This window comes from Otolemur garnettii, unplaced genomic scaffold (genome assembly GCF_000181295.1).
Source record: "Otolemur garnettii isolate 467f Iridium unplaced genomic scaffold, OtoGar3 scaffold00025, whole genome shotgun sequence".
NCBI classification, from domain to species: Eukaryota; Metazoa; Chordata; class Mammalia; order Primates; family Galagidae; genus Otolemur; species Otolemur garnettii.
In genome coordinates, this window is record NW_003852420.1 from 812,293 (window position 1) to 830,232 (window position 17,940).

The window sequence follows — 17,940 nt, forward strand, 5'->3', positions numbered from 1 at the left end:
ATGTGCCATAATACTATTCAGTAGTTAAGAAGAATGATGTAGATTTATATCTGTCAGCACAGATATATCTCAGGAACAAATGGTAAATAAAAAAGGTGCAGAGAGATATTACAGAGTATTATGTATACATGTATAATGACAAAAGTTTTGAGATACATAAAAATTTAAAAGCATAATCTACATGGCCAGAAAGAAACGAAGCTCTCCCAACAACGCCAATAAGCCCAGCAGGTTGAAATTTGCCTGGGCGAAGCAGAAAGGATGCTGTTTACTGTGTTTTTTTGGAAATGAAACAATGTCTCTCTGAAAACTTTCATAGTGTATAACTTTAAATATTCAAAAATACTATAGTATGTCTATTACTGCATAAAAAGCAAAAGTAAAAGCATAAAAACATGGACAGGAAATTACACACCAGTTTTTGATAGTAGATGTCTATGGAAAGGGAGGTGAATGGATTTTCAGATGAGCACAAAGAAACTTAATCATAAATATACACACATACAAGATCTGAAATTAATGTGGCAAAATGTTAATATGAATTAATCTTTGGCAAGGAGTTTATGGTTTTCTATAATAATATTTGTTATTTGAATAGACTATAATATTTTTAAAATGAAAACAAACTGGGATAAAATAATATTAAATTCAATGCTAATAAATTCCTGCTGCACTACAATTTGATGAAAATATTTACACTAGGAAAAAAGAAATGAATATTTAATTGAATATTACATGAGAATGGATTTTTTTCATATAAAGTAAAGGCAAATGTAAATTAAAGTAGTCATAGGTTTAACACTTTGGGTAATAGAGAAGCAAAAATCACAATAAGCAAAATTAAAATGTGCATGAAACCTGAGAATATTTGTAGGAAAAGAGATGAAAATAATGTATTTTATATCAATAATAAGGGTATAGGAAACCCAATTGAAAAAAATGTATGGTTTATGACATTATAAAATTCACTAAGAAAAAACAGAATTGACCAATATCAATGTACAAAAAATATTAAATCATATTAGTTGTCAAATAAATACAAATTACCTCTCACCTATTAATAGGCAAAAAATAAAATATGCAATATTAAAGGCCAAATAGATGCACTAATTTTGTATGCAAATGGTCTGGGGAAAATGACAATTTTTAAAAGCTCTATATATGTGGACATCACATTCCTTAGGATGGCTACTATTAAAAAAAAAACAGGAAATAACAAGTGTTGGTGAAACTATGGAGAAATTAGAATACCTGTGCATTACTGGTGGGAATGTAATGTGATATAGCCACTACCTAAAATAGTACTGAGTTTCCTCAAAAAAATGAAACATAGAATTTCAGTATGTTCCAGCAACTCCACTTCTGGGTTTATATCTCAGGGAATTGAAAGCAGGAACTTAAAGAAATATTTGCAAGCTCACAATAGCCAAGAGGTAGAACCCGATCAACAATATGTAGTATATACATACAATGAAATATTATTCAGCCTTAAAAAAGAAGGAAATCTTGTTATATTCCCCATATGGATGAATCTTGAGACCATTATGCCTAGAGAATAAACCAGTTACCAAAATTTAAACATTGCACAATTCCACTCATATGAGGTATCTAAAGGATATCAAACTCATGGAAACAGAAAAGAGCATTCTGACTACCAGGGCAGAGGAGAAGGGAAATGAGAAGATGTTATTCAGTGGACACAGAATTTCAGTCTTACAAGTAAAAAAGTTCTAGAGATCAACAATGTGAATATATTTAATACTACTGAATTTCAATTAAAGATGGTTTCGACGCTAAACTTTATTATATTTTTACCACAATTTTAAAGAAATTCTCAGTGCCTTTAACATTATAATTCCACATTTAAAAATTTAATATAAAAAAATCAGATATGCACAAAGCCATGGCTGTAAATGCTGTTCATCTTAGTTTGGTTTGTGATGCCAAAGAGAGAACAGCAATCTCAACGTTCAGTCCAAAGTTACATAGGTGAGGAAATGGAAATGGAAATGGAGTTTAAAATCATAAATAGGCAATAAACAGCAAGGAAAAACTCTCATAATGTATACTAACTGGGTTTTCTATAATCATATACTCATTTTATCAATGTTGAAGGGAAAAGGACAGTAGAACAGTTTTCTCAGTGTGTCTTTCTCCAATCAGCACAAGACCTTTTAAACTGTTATCTACAGATTTCATTTGCTCACAGATGGCAAGCCTATCTTTCATTAGTGCCTTATACTGTTGTTTCTTCACTACTGAATTTTTCACATATGTCTGTATTTTTTTTTTTAAGACAGAGTCTCACTCTCTTGCCCTGCTAGAGTGCCATGGCATCATAGCTCTCAGCAACCTCAAACTCTTGGGCTCAAGTGATCCTCCTGCTTCAGCCTCCCAAGTAGCTGGGACTCCAGGCACCTACCATAGCACCTGGCTATTTTTAGAGATGAGGTCTTACTGTTGCTCAGGCTGGTCTGAACTCCTGAGCTCAAGCTACCCACCTGCCTTGGCCTCTCAGAGTGCTAGGATCATAGGGCTAAGCCAGCATCCCCAGTTATATATGTATTCTTCCCTAATGAGATTTGAAAGTCTTCTAAGGCTACAAGTTCTAGCAGTATTAGTACTCTTTTCTTTAGTTGTTTTCTGTTACTGTCTTCCCAATTACTGAATGAGGTTTGCATATAAGAGGGCAAGATCAGCCAGAGTGAGCATAGAAAATTAAACGCTTAAGTATCTATTCCATACCTGCTTTATGCAAGACCTGGCTGGGAAAAAATGATATTATAAAAAATAGAAGGTCCTGGTTGTTGTCTTCAAAGAGTTTATTATCTTGATAGGGAAGCCATACATACATAATATTCAAGATAAAGCCTAGGTGTACTTTGAGAAGAAAATGTGACTTACTTTGAATTACCAAGATGTAATAAAACAAGTTAGTAATACTTTTTCTCCATGTTCAATGTTAGAAAATGTAATTTAATAGCCTAAAATCAGTTAATGATTTTCTGAAATGCTTATCTGTTCTCTTGGCAGTTGTATTCACAAGTGAAACTTGAAGATAATTAAAATTCATGCCAGTTTGGGAATGTTAAGGTCAGATCAAATAAGTGAAAATCTTTCAAGAGTTTAAAAAGAAGTTCCCAGAAGGATTCATTAAAATTATACTGTCAACAAATTTTTAGCCCACTTAGATAGTGAGAAAGGAAAGAAGGTAGGCGGGAAAAAAGAGAAGAAAGAAAGGAAAGGAGGGAGGGAGGGACAAAAAAACAAGAAAAAAATCCCTGTCTATCCAATCAGGATTTTTATCCTTATACCCAAGTGCTCCCAGCAATCACCCTTGACCTCCAGTTTGCTGCATCTGGGGGTCATTTGCAGTCCTCAGCTTACTTTATCTTTCAACAGAATTGACACCATGATCACTCCTCCCCCTAAGTACTTTCTTCACCACGACAGCCTCTTCTGTTGGTTTTCCTCCTACATCAATGTTCATTTTTTCTTAGCTTCTGGTTCCTGCACATATCCGGGACCTATTTTCACAGTGGAATGGCCAAGGGCTCAGACTTCTATCTTCTTTTTTTTTTTATCTCTACTCACTCCCTTGATGTTTCTATCTATCCTCGTGACTTTAAATACCATCTATTTACCCAAAACTCTCAAGTTTTATCTCTTGCCCTGCCCTCTCTCTTGACTTATGTATCTTCCAGCTGGATGTCTAACAGTTTTCTCAAACTTCACATGTCCACACTTGATTCCTAATCCTCCCCCTCAGTCTGCTTCTTCTAGGGCCATTTCTATACCAGCTAGAAGCAATTCCACCCTTCCAGTTGCTCAGGCCAAAATCCTTGGGGTCATTCTTGATATCCCTCTAGTGGCTCTACCCTTAAAATAAACACAAAGTCTGAACTTCTGAACTCCTTTCATCACTTCTACTGCTACTTGCCTGCTACTTACCCTGGTTGAGCCAACCACATGTTCTTCTGCATTGCTGTAGTAGCCTCCTTTTCATTGTTTTTTTTTTTTTTGGTTTTTTTTGTTTATTTTGTTTTTTTGAGACAGAGCCTCACTATGTCACCCTCAGTAGAATGCCATGGTGTCACAGCTCACAACAACCTCAAACTCTTGGGCTTAAGCAATTCTCTTGCCTCAGCCTCCCAAGTGCTGGGACTACAAGCACCCACCACAGTGTCCAGCTATTTTTTTGTTGTTGTTGCAGTTGTCATTGTTGTTTAGCAGTCCTGGGCCGAGTTCGAACCTCCCAGCTTGGGTGTTTGTGGCTAGCACTGTAACCACTGTGCTACAGGTGCCAAGCCGTAGCCTGCTTTTCTTTCCTTGCTATTCTATGTCATTCTCAAGTGGATTTCCCTGACTAAAAGATTAGACAGATTAATCTTTTAGAAACTTATATTGAATCACATCACTCCTTTCCTCAGACAATTGCAATGGTTTCCCAACTCACTCTGAATTAAACCCAATTCTAACAGTCTTCCACACCCTACATAATCTGCCATAGCCCTTCCTTTGACCCTAAACAGCTACCTCTTCCCTCTGCTTGTTTGAGTTTGTCCACAATGATCCAAGGAATTCCTTGGCTTTTTAGATTATCATGTTAGGGTCCTTGCCTTAGCTGATCTCTGTGCTCAAAAGGATCTTTCCACAGATTGTCTGCCTAGTTCACTCCTTTACCTCCTTCAAGTCATTGCTAAATTTTCTCTTTCTCCCTAAACCCTTTCCTAATCCCCATATTGCTTATTGGAATCTACCTTCCTCCTTAATCTGTCTACTTTTTTCTCTATTTATAGCTTTAGTTAGTTTCAATCATGCCATATAATCTAAATTATTAAAATATGGTAATTGCTCATTGTATACATCACCTTCCACATTTCCCTGCCAAAATATTAATATAAGCTTCATGAGGGCATGGATCTTTTCCTGTTCTATTCACCGATGTATTTTCAATTAGTTAGTGCATAAACAAATAAGCAATTAGTTATTGCATAAACAAAATAAGGTGAGGAACATAACAGCATGAGATGAAAGAGGGCAATCTGTGCTTTTAGCTGTAGTCAGAACTCATGAAATTCAATAGAAATTGTTTTTTAAACTGTTATGTGCAAGTATCGAGAATAACCATAGTGCAAAATGATAAAAGCCACCAACGTCTACACCTGCAAACACATGAAGCAGTAATGACATAGAAAACAGAGAAGTGCCTTTTCTTCAGGAGTAAGTAGTTAAATAGCTCTTCTCCTAAAAATCACGAAAAATCCTGTCTGAGGAAGAATTATTATTTAATAAAGAGACTCTCAGAGCCCCTCAATGTTGTCATGCTGGAAAGAATTACTCATTATGCTACTGAAAGAGGCATCTGATTTGGAAAGCTCTCACTCATTGATGGTATGTTATAGAATGTTTTAAAATTATAGTTCTTTAAGATTTAAGGGCAAAACATGGTTCAAGTTTATAATGCAAGCATGATGATTTCCAAATCAAGGTCACTACAATCAAACTGTTTAGGATAAATGATACATGCTGACACTGTATAATTCTGAACATGCTTCTCCAAATCAGAATGTGTGCTTGAAATTAATTTTATTTAATTTAATTGCATGTCCCTCTTGCCATATAGCCATAGTAGTGAGAAATCACTAGCTATTGCTATCTGAGTCAGCCATGTAAGATGGTCAAATTTCCATAAACAAATGACAGCTTTGAAGTTAACTGGAGATTTAGAGAAGCATGTATCTCTGATTGACGCCCTCCTTTCCTTTCTGGACCTGAAGCAACATTAGTCCTACTTAGGACCTGGCAAGTTGGATGCCGTTTTGACAACCCCTATAAGCCTCAGAACCCAGCACTTCCATTTCCTTTTCCCCTCAGCTTGGAGCAGTAGAAGAGAGGATGCTGGTGGCAGGCTCAGCTCGTGGTGCTAAAGCTGGCTCCAGAGCAACCTTTATCAGCCTGCAGTACACAGAATTAGGAAGCACCATGACAACATGCAGCCATCACAGAGTACTCAACTAGACTGAGTGAGAAGAAACTAAAAAATAAAGGCAGGGGGCTTATGGTTAAGGGGAACACCCAAGAACTAATACCAAAGTGGGGAAGAGACTGTCATTTGCCTTTAGATTTAGTAATAAAACACCATCATTTTACTGATTCCAGGCTCAGAGACCTGCTTTTCCATTTAGTTCTCTGTGTATGCAGTTTTTGGCAAGAACCAGACTCTTTAGGACTCATTTTTTCTTTACAGTTTAAGCAAAATAACTAAATACAGGTGGTTGGGTTTTTTTTTTTTTTTTTAGTTTGAATATTTGGTGACTTCATGAGATAAGTCAAATGGTGATTCTCAAGATAGCAGCCAAAGTTCCCTTCTCCTACCTTACCTATTAAAACAAACATGAATAATATCATATTGTTAGTGAACAACTGTCCCTGCTGTTATTTAAGAAATATTAACCGTACAATCACTATAGGAATTAGCATATTTTTCTATCTAATCTATTCCACAGTATTTACTTCCTAGAACAGGTATTTATTTCTTGACTCACTATATGTTCCTAGCTATCTAATTTAATTTATTAATACTACCAATCAAAAGAAGTTGTAGTTATAAGTGAGAAAGTTAAGGATTAGCACAGGGGCTGACTTCCATTTAGTCACTATTTGCGTAGTCAAACACATGCTTAACTTCAGAACCTATGAGTCCTGGACCCTGGGTTGAGTGGTGGGAATAAAATGTTAAAGAGCTGGACAAAGTCCCCCTCCTCACAGAACACAGATAGCAGTAAGAAACAGAAACAAGTTATAGCACAGGTAAAACGCTGCATGATGGGAACAAGGGTAATGTGAGAAAATTTGGGGGGGAAGGGACCCCTTACACCATAAATCAGAGCATGTCACTCCCCGATATTTCCTACCATACTTATGACAAAAGCTAAAGTCCTTATTGTAACCTATAAGACTTTCTATGAGCTGGGTCCCATCGCCTTTCTGACATCATCATCTTCTCCTCTGGTCTCTTTTTAGTTTACTCCAGCTGCTCTGGCCCTTACAGCCCAGACCTATCACAGGGCCTTTGTACCTGCTGTTTCCTCTGTCTAGAATACTCTTCTTCCAGAGAACCTCACAGACAGCTCCTGCACTTCATTCAAATCTTGACTTAAATGCACCTTCTCATCAAGGCCTTCCTTGGACTTTGCCAAAACTTCACTATCCCCACCCTCCAACTTGTATGTTGTCCATCCTGCTTCATTTATTTCTACTTAAATTTTATTGCTATCTAGCATACTATATAATTTCCCTGTTTTCACTTCTTTTTTATTTTTTGGAGACTAAGTCTCACTCTGTCACCCTACCCCAGTGAGGGTACAGTGGCATCACCATAGCTCATAGCAACCTCAAACTTCTGGGCTCATGAGATCCTCCTGCTTCAGTCTTCTGAGCAGCTGAAAGTGCACCACCACACCTGGCTAACATTTCTATTATTTGTAGAGAAAGAGTGTTGCTGATCTCAAACTCCTAAATTCAAGTGATCCTCCCACCTTGGCCTCCCAGAGTGCTAGAAATATAGATGTGAGCCACAGTGCCTGGCCTAATTTACCTGTTTTCTTATTTATTGCCTGAGTTTTTCATGAGAAGAATCAACTATGGCAGAAGGTTCTTTGGCTTTTTTTGCTCACTGTAGTAATTCCCAGGGCCTAGCACAGTGCCTGGCACATTGTAGGTACTCAATAAATATTTAGTGAATAAATAAAGTGTCATAAAATGCTGCCAACAAAAAGTGAGTAACTAAAAACTAACTTGAAATCTGAAAAATGAGATTGAATTATTCCTGCAAAGGGAATGGAGAGTGGCAAGAAAGAAAGGGACAGGAAAGAGCATTTCAAGAAAAGAAGCCAGCCTACAGAAGGTCTCAGAGGGAAGAGGAAGGACGCAAAGTATTTGGAGTACGTCAGGATTATGGTAACTCTGAAGACCTAATGCCAAAGGTTTGGGCCTAGCTGGTGAAGGAGGCAGGCGCCAGATCATGCAGGACTTGGGAGCCATGCAAACAAATTTGCACCTTACCCTAATAGTAATAGAGGATATTTGAGAAATTGTAATCAAAGGAAATATATTATTTGTAATTAAAACAAAATCACTATGACTGGATTAAAAGGGGCAAAGCTGGAGGCAGAGAGACCAGTCAGGAGGCAGATGAGGCATGATGTGTGTACCAGAGACATGGTGATAGCACTGGAAAGATGTGGAAAGGTTCTAGGGCCAATTAGAAGAGCTTGGTAATTGATATCTTTATATATGATGGAAATGATATACGATTATATAACTATAAACTATAGGCAATAAATACTACATGTATTTCTAAGGTGAGATATGGAGAAAAAGACAAGAGAGAAAAAAGGGTCAAAGGTCATGCTTGGGTAACTGGATATCAGTTACGAGTGTGTTAGTATAAAGATGGCCAAATCCTCTGACACTCCTTGCAATGTACCCTCTCCTTAAATTCAGGCAGAGTTTGTGACTTCTTTGGCAAACCAAGAATGGCATTAGTGGTATTCTGTCATGGCAGTCTAGAAGAGAGTGGCAGGTTCTAGTTCTGGCACCTGGGATCTAAGGAATCGATGATTCTAGACAACAGATTCAGTTAAGTTCCCAGGTTGCAGCCAGCACCAGCCACATGAGTGAGGTATCTCTGAAGTGATTCCCAGCCCACTTGAGCCAACTCAGCTGACACTGCATGGAGCTGAGACAAACCTTTCCTGCTAAGCCCAGCCCAAATTGTAGTTTTGTGAGCAAAATAAATGAACTACTATTATTTTACACAATTTTAAGGTGGTTTGTTCCACAGTTATTGATAATCTGAAAAAGTTAGATGTAATGAGAAGATTAATTCACAGAATGAATTTTCTGTGTGGAACCACATAGAGTTAAGCCATTGTGGTCCTTTAATTATTTCAACTCCGTGGGATCTCACAGGCAAGTAGAGTGCTCTTTAGTATGGGATGCACTGGTACACTGGGATGATCTTGGAAGGAGTTATTTCGGATCCAAATTAACAAGGGAGGAAACAGAATACTTAAATACTTTTAAGATCACACTTTCATTTTGTTTGAACCACTGGAGGGAATCCAATTTCAAATTAATATAACAAAACCAAAAGCTAGCTTAAAAAATTATTTCATCAATTCCAAAGTGCAGGGCGGCACCTGTGGCTCAAAGGAGTAGCGCACCGGCCACATATGCTGGAAGTGGTAGGTTCAAACCCAGCCCCGGCCAAAAAGAAAAAAAAAAAAAAAGAAGATTCCAAAATGCAGCTTGGGGTAGGGCATACTGGGATGGAAACCTTTAATAGGTAAGATGTTCTTTTCATTTTGTAAGTAAACAGAAGAAGCTGAGCACCTCTGTCTATGTTATTGGTAAACATGGTTCTTATATTAAGTTAGAGATCGATAAGGCTCCAGATCAATATCAGAGCTTCATGTCAGGGGCTAGTACATGTATGTGACAGATGCAGCCAAGTAGGAAAGGAAAGCAAACAACTCTTTCCTGTTATTTAAACTACTTTGTTTTTTCTAAGTTAGCCGGAGATAGATAGTTCATTTTAAGTGTTGGTATTCAGAACTGGAATGTAGACAGGATTAAAGCAGTTTTATTAGAGAAAGAGGAAGCCCAGAGGGAAAAAGGTGTGAAAAACTCATTGACTTCTAAAGCTGACGTCAGTCTGACATGCCTACTACAGAGCCAAAAACCACTTTGGTAAACTTCACTCAAGGGCTTTATAAACCTGAGTATTATTTCTACTATCATCCTAATTACTGTCTTCACTGAAAAGAAAGAAAACAGACCATCACTATAGACATAATGGTCATATTATATGTGTGTCCCAGAGATTAGGAAAGGTTAGATACGTCTTTGGTTTTTCATAAACCTAACTTAGACTCTTACCCATCCAGGCCATTAATAGCAGCATTTTTCAAATGTAATTACAGTCTTTTTAGGAAATGGGTTGTTGAACATTTTTCCACACAAAGACATACAAGAAAGAGTCTTATTCTTCTACAATATTTAAAATATGTTAGGTCAATGAATAAGTGAGTGGTTCAAAGGAAAGAGAAACAGTGTTGACATCATTATTCATACCCAGAATATGATGTGGCCCTTGTTTTATGAAGGTAAATAAATTCCAAATGTCACATCACAAAAAGGTGGACATTTCACCACTTTCGTGGCCTAGTTAAGAGGTCATTTGGTGCCTTTTGATCTGTGGTATTGTTTTCCTTATCCTATTACATAAGGTTTGCATATTTGAATCCTACTCTAGTTTCTAGAGCAATTTTATCTTCAGAGGAATCTAAATGCTATTTCTTCATTGCCCTAATACTCTGGTCTGTTAAACTTAAAAATCTGAATGCCTTTCTGCTTCTTTAAGTGATCGTATTCATCTGTTTCAACCGTAAATGTCTGGCCACCTTTAAACCATTCAACCAAATAGCATTTTCTGGGAAAGAGAAAAGAGAAGGAAAGAATTTAGAAAAGGAGTAAATCTCATGTATCTTCAACAACCCAAGACCCCAATCTACTTAGAAAGTTATTTGTGGAGTTTTGTGTGTCACGAGCTAATTACTCAGCTATTCTTGTGGAGGTGATATAATGCGTACAAAACATGGTTCTTCATTTCAGGAGAGTATCTCTTGTATTCTGGTTGGAAGATGACACATACTAAGAAAAAGATACATCTAGTAAAATGAGGAAATAAAAATTTCAAACACTGGGATGATTAAAAATTGGAAAAAAAAATTGTGATGATAACACAGGGATTGAGAGAGTTATAAAAGCATCATTCATTCATGTGTTTACCCATCAAATATTGAGTGTTTGCCATGTTACAGCAACTAGGCTAAGCTATGAAAAGTAAGTCACAAGCCAGGAGCAAGACATAACCCTGGGAGTTATGGATCTAACCCATAGTCTCTACATGTGTGTGCTCAAGAACAAGACTGATGGAGCTTGAATCCTCCACCCTGGACAAGCTACATGACATTTCTGTGCCTCAATTTCCTCCTTTATAAGTAGAGATAACAAGAGCAACTACCTTTTAGTGTTGTTTGGAGGATTAAATGAGTATGCCTTTGTAAGCATGGCCCGTATGAGCATCATACAAGTATAGTCTACTCACTGCCTAGAATAGAAGGGGAGGGGAGACAGGCCAGTGAAGAGGCAAACCTAAGCAATGGGGATGGAACTAGATCAGAATTCCTAGGAACTTCTTTGGGTCCTTTTATTGACTTAGAAGGCTCTGGCTCCTGGAAAAGGTAGGGTAGGTAGGTCTCAGCTAGAACTCCTGAAGAATGTCTGATAGCCCTTGAACTCAAGAGGCAGGCCACTGAACTAATAATATCATTCCAGAGTATGGATGAGATAATTCCAAAGCCTGTTAGCACAGAAACCAACTCAAAATACTAGCCATCTTCTCACTGCCTGATTTTTCAAAGGAATAGCTATCCCTGACTCTTCCTTGAAGAGCCTGTGTTGGGTGCTGTGTTAGGGAATTTATGGGTTACTTCATTCAGTTCCAAGCAATAACTCTGAAATAAACACAGTAAGTCTCGTTTTATAGAAGAGGAAACTGAGATACAAGGAGGTCAGGAACCCTATCAGTGAGAAAATTCAACAGCTTTTACTTTGGACTCTTAGACCTAGAGAAAAGGCTTGTTCTAAATCAAGTTCTTGAACTTTAAACCTCAGAGGTGGGAGAGCTTTGAGCCTCAGTGCTTGATCTCCAGTACTGCCTAGCCCATGAGAAGAAAAGGATTTATAAAAGCACCCAGGCTGCTTGACCCTAAAACCTACCTGGGCCCTAACTGGGGTATTTTCCTGCAAGAATTCACACATAGGCATTATACACACTTAGGACAGGCTTTCCAGTCCTCCAGGACCACCCAGGCAGGGACTGTGGTGGGTGCTGGGCGGCAGCAGCTGCCAGCAGTAGGGGGCCACTCTGGCCCAGCAAACTCTTCCCTGTTGTGGTAGGAGTCCTGTTTATTTTGAGGCCAAGTTCAGACACAAAATAATGTATGGTATTCTAAGGCATAAGCTGGATAGCGCCACCAGTTCTTTCTGCTTTGACTTAAAAATCTCTCATTACACAACTTTATTTTTTAGTTTCTCATCATTGGCCATGAGAGGGAGGCTGAATGTGGCTGAGGGATGTTTTGCTACACAGCTGTAGATTAGCTAAATGCATGAACTATTCTGAACTTTGAATAGTGCTGAGCGGGGGACTTGGGGATCTGCCCTCACACTCTTCAGAGAGCTCCCTGTGCTTTAATCATGTCAGATGCAATTAGGTATCGTTCATCTCTCTTAAGTTCCTCAGGGATTTATTACATGGGCTCCTGAAGGTTTCCCTTTCAAATGTCCATAGATTTTATATCCAAATTAGTGTTCAGCGATCACGTTCCTCTTGGCTTTAACACGATAGCATCTATGGGTTCATGGAAGTTGAGAATGTAAATAGTAGAAAAGTAAACCTTGCTCTTTGAATTGTCACATAAAAAGCAGCAGAAGATAAAATTAATTCTGTAGGATACCAGGTGGCAGTGAAACTACCAGACTGGCTTCCTCATACCTCCAACTCCAAAGTGGAGTTAAGGTAAGACACACATGTCTTTTAATGGCAATAAGAGACTCACTTCTTCATAATACAAAGCTTCTTTCTCAGACTTCGTCAGAACTCTGGAAGTAAACTGATCCTGTGTCTCTACTCAGAGCTGGGCATGCTATAGTTTGCAGGAGTTCTTTGCCCTGCTTTTCACCAATCAACACACAGATTGTACATTTATCATCTAAAGCAAAAAGACAACGTATAATCTAGTCTCATGAGATCAAAAAGGGCCAGGAGTTGGATTTTCACAAGTTTAATTCCTACTAAAATTTACAAAAACTAATTCAGGAAACACATAAACAGACTTTGTGGCTTTCATGGAATTTGAAACTGGCTTTCAAAAATCTCTGTCCATTTGCAAAGCCAGATGTAATTAAAATTGTTTGCACAGTTTGTTTTTTAGCATCAGATTTCATGACAAGAATCAGGCTTCTGTGCTCTTTTAAAGTACTAACCTGCTTTTAAAAATAAAAAATAGAAAAGCATAATGACCAATTGTCGTCTGAATCAGCTATACTCTGTATATACCACAATTAACCCACAGTAAGTGATGAAAGAATAATGTAACTTCATCACGTTCTCTAATAATGCTGAGTCATCACTCCCTGAAAGGACTGACAAAGCAGGCTGATTTCCCATCTTCTCTCAGTCAGGTTTAGCTGGATTATTATGGCATCCCACCCCTATAGAATCTCTATTCTTCTATGAGTCATTGTTTTTCTCTCCTATAATTTAATTGGAAAAAAAAGTTCATCTCAAATGTCAAACCCACATATATACATGCTACATCTGAATTCAAAATTGGTTAATGTCAACATGAGTGAACCAATCTGAACATTCTAAAAGATAAGTCAAATTAATAATGTCTTGGAAAAATATTTTTCCTTCTATTAGCCCAAAGGATTTAGGTATACAGATGACATATGTTACATGTAATGATCAACTCACTCTTTATACAGAATATTTTGTTAGTGAATGCATAGGATGAAACTATTCATACATTTATTAATTTATATAGTACATATTTACTGGGCATTTACTATTACATAAAATAAGGTTTTATTTTATATGACGCATGGGAATAAAGATAAAAAATACAGAGTTCACAGTCATCTGTCCGGGAAACAGGGATGAGTAAGATGAAAACCACAGAAGTACAAAATAATGTTATGTGAGAATCAGAGAGAATATATTATATCTGGCTGAAGCATGAACAAAGGACTAGAAAGGGTCATTTAGTGAAAGTAGGGTCTGGTGAACAGAAAGGATAGATACTCCAAGTAGGGCAGGTATTAGGGCAAAAGCTGCAGATTAGCAAATAAATCTGGGCTTTTAGTATAGAATTTGAGCCTGGAAGAGTAGGTTGACTTTAAACTTTACCCCATGTAGGGCCTTGAAAACCAAACTAAAATTCTGCTAGCTAATACAACAAAGATAAATTGTATTTTCACCTTTGCCAAACAACTGTTTAAAATATAAAAGCATTAGTCAAATAAATTATTAGGTAGAGTTGAATATGTTTGTTTGACCCCTTCACGTGTTTTGGCTTCTTTGTTTTGATGTGGTCTCCCATCCTGAGTCTGCCTTTAGTTTGTAATGTTTCACTACATAACACTTAATCGCTTTTCACCAAACTTCAAACAACATATTAAAAGAAGACACAGACTCCCGAATTATATATATAAAATATGAATGTGCCTCAAGCAGTTATGCTTCAACATCATCCACATCATCTTTCATGGTGGTGCCACATTGCCAATTAATCTTATGCTGTATATTTTGCCAAATGCCATAAAGGCCAAGCAATATTTATAGAGTTTAAAAGATGAACAAATTTTGCCCTCTTCAAACCAAGGAATGTCAAATGGCAAACCCTCTCAAAGCCAACAAACATTTGGCTGTAAGGCAAGTTGAAAATGACATGCCCAGACTATTCTCCACCATTTTACCTCATAAAGTGATTCCTTTTGATGTATGCATGGCCTTTGCAAAATTTTGCTTGTAGGTATGTTTACAAAGATGTTTACAAAAATGTATCGTCTTTATCAGTGGTAGAGATAGGTAAGCTTAAAGTAATATTATCATCAGGCATAACCCTGTCTTGACTTTTAGAATACTGCACTCAATTCCAGAAGTTTCTAAATAGGATTGACTTAATTTGCACACAAATTTAAATTAGTTCTTATCAATTAAAGCATCAACATCAATCAGTGTTTAATATGCCCTCATGAATAAATTTTTAGACACAACCAATTTATTTACATATTTATGCATTTGTGGTGTTTTTCCATTTCAAATGCTATCATCTGACTCTGGAGCAGCCCATTTTATTTTCAATTAAATGACAACAACAAACTCCTCATCCCGTCTCCCTATCATTGAACTTAAAGGCAAAATCAAATGCAAGTAATCTTAGGAGTGTCTTAGATGGGAAAGACAGGGCCAAAAATTTCCATCAGTCACAAAAAGTAAGCCCCCAAGCAGGAGTTTGGAGCATGAGGTACCACAGCATCGGGCCTTTTAGACACCCTGGATTTCCCAAAATGTGTTGAGTGGAGACTTAAGCCATTTTATTTATCTAAGAATGAAAATGGTGGCCCTAAAATCAAAGAGGACTTGGAAACAATCAGAATATACCAATATTTCCCAGAAATGTAACTACCTCTGGAGGAAACAAGAAATGAATACACAGAAGAAGTCAACATGGCAGATGTAAGTGGAAGGCTGGTCAAGGGTTAAGGTGCAGAAATAGAAATCCCACTGCCTGCAGCAACTTTCCTGTGCCTAAGAATCCCATTTATTAGAATCCAGATTCTTTCATAGGCATAAAACTTATTTTCCAAATTTACTAGGGGGGCGGGGAGGATCAACTGAAATAACATTTACATTTCAAAGAGAACATTACCTGGCATATTGTCAGTTCCTTAGCCAGAAACAAAAGCATCAGTTTATAAGCCATCCACATCAAGGCTCAAAACCTACAGTGAGTATATCCTCATATGAATCATAATCAAATAGAAAGCATTTTTTACTCCAAAGAAAATAATACCACACACTCATTCCTGCTTATTTAAAAGGCAGCAATCAAAATTGTGCCTTGATTTGTAAGGTTTCCCCAGTATTTATTTACAAGTAGAATAGAGCTTTTTAGAAAAGAATCCAGTAGGCCCACCAAAAAGGCCCCTGAAGAACAAACGCAGATTGCTCTCAATTACATAACACTGACAGCTTCCACGTCGCAGAGCTCTGAAATTACACGCAGGGGAAAAAATTATTCTTAGACAAAGATAATACAGTTGGAGAGATAGTACTTTTATTCTTCAAAATCGAACAGCTTTGATTTAACCACTTTTCAGATTTGTTCTTTTTGACAAGGTTGAATTAACACCTTAACCTAAAGTGAATTCATATTTATACAACATACATTCTATGTGCAAAATTGCTTCTCTCTGGATAAACATTTGCACACGCCTTTCCACCCACATTCGAAAACTGGAGTCATTACTCATACGAGCGTATATCACAAACACTGAAAAGCTTACTCTTTACCTACAAGCCTAAAAAAAGAGCCAAATATGTAATAATAGCGGGGTTTGTAGTGTTCTTGAAAGAATATATCTGCAGCATTAGAGATTAATTGTTGTTCTCCTGGACAATTTTATGTTCAGGTCAATTTGATAAATGTGAACATGTCATCCACTAAATTATGAATCACCAAGAAGACCTACTCACCCAGAAACTGTTCTGTTGTTTCAACTGCAACTTTAAAAATCATCATCTATAGCTTCGAGATTAAATTACCTGTTTTTTAATTTCAACAAGCCATGGAGTATTTCTACCTGCCGGATCCTCTGCCAACTGACAGACAAAAGGCTGAAGGGAGAGCACGTTGGGTGCTATCAGTTAATGAAAGGTGGCTCATTAATCTTTACTGTCAACACCTGAATTTCTCCCCGCTCGCTCCTACAGTATGCAGTTGGTTGCTTGTATTTCAAACTAAGACCCATCCAGCTAAATTCACCCTGTGGAAGGGTAACAGAAGCTTTTCCTGGTTAATTGTGAGTCCATTTAAAAACAGCTAATAATATGCATGATTATGAAAGGGAAAGTTCTTGTATTCATTCATTCATTCCACATGTAGTCAGTCATTTTGTAACTGTTATTTGCCAGGAATTCTACACAAAGATTAACCAAACTGTATCAAAGCAGAAACAGACTATGGAACTGTTTTTAGAACTTGACCTCCATCCGTACACTAAGAAGGGTTGAACTTTAAAAGAGAAAATTATGGCTGCTTTCTGGATCCTTAGAAAATAAAGTTGCCAAAGCACATATTTTTGAGAACTTGCTAGAAATCACTTAGTATAATAAGAAAAGGCAATGCTGTATAAATCAAGACTAAATCTGAGCTCATGTTCCCATCACAAGATAATCTTTAATTAAATTTAATTGGCAAAAGAAGCTTTATTTAAGGTAAACACTGAAAAGAGAGTTGAACTGAGAGCACATGGACGGAAATCCAAATTTAGCATATAATATATTTGAGGGTGCATTTATTATCATTAATAGTAGTAATTACATTTAAAAATAATGATTATTAAAAGATGACATGAAGCAAATATTTGTGGAAACAATACATTCTGAAAAGTCATTAATTTATGCAGTGGGTTGTGCCTGTTATTCCACTAGAATAACTAGCTCTAGGCAACTTGTAGTATTTCAAAGAAAACTTTGTCAGTCAGGGTTCTACTAGAACATAAACCATTGAGTAACTTAAGTGAAGGGAATTTAACGTAGGAACCTTGTTTTACAGGTATTTGGAAAGCCAAAAAGCCAAATAAGTGCAAATGAAGCAACCTAAGGATTACCCAAGGCATGAAACCACAAGGACACAGAGAAGTAGTGTCACCTGAGCGCAGAGACCAGGTTTTCATGGAGTCAGCTGTAACTTTGGGATGCTGCCATGGCTAGAGGTAACACAGAGGCAGAGGTACTGCATGGCAGAGAGGGGAGGGGAATGGAATCCCCTGGCCTCCCTGGCCCTTTGTCCTCTCCCTGTCCATAATGGCTCTCACTGTAGGGGTCTGTTCTCCTTTCATACAGAGCATGGGGGGAGGGAGGGACAAGAATGGACACAAATCAGACAGACCCAGGACCACCATGTTAGCTATCAGCACATGAGCAATTTGTCAAGGTGAGAAATTACATTAAGTGACTCTGGAGTTACCATGAAATTCAACATCAGTTGAAAGCGCTTGTATGCCCCACATCTTTAT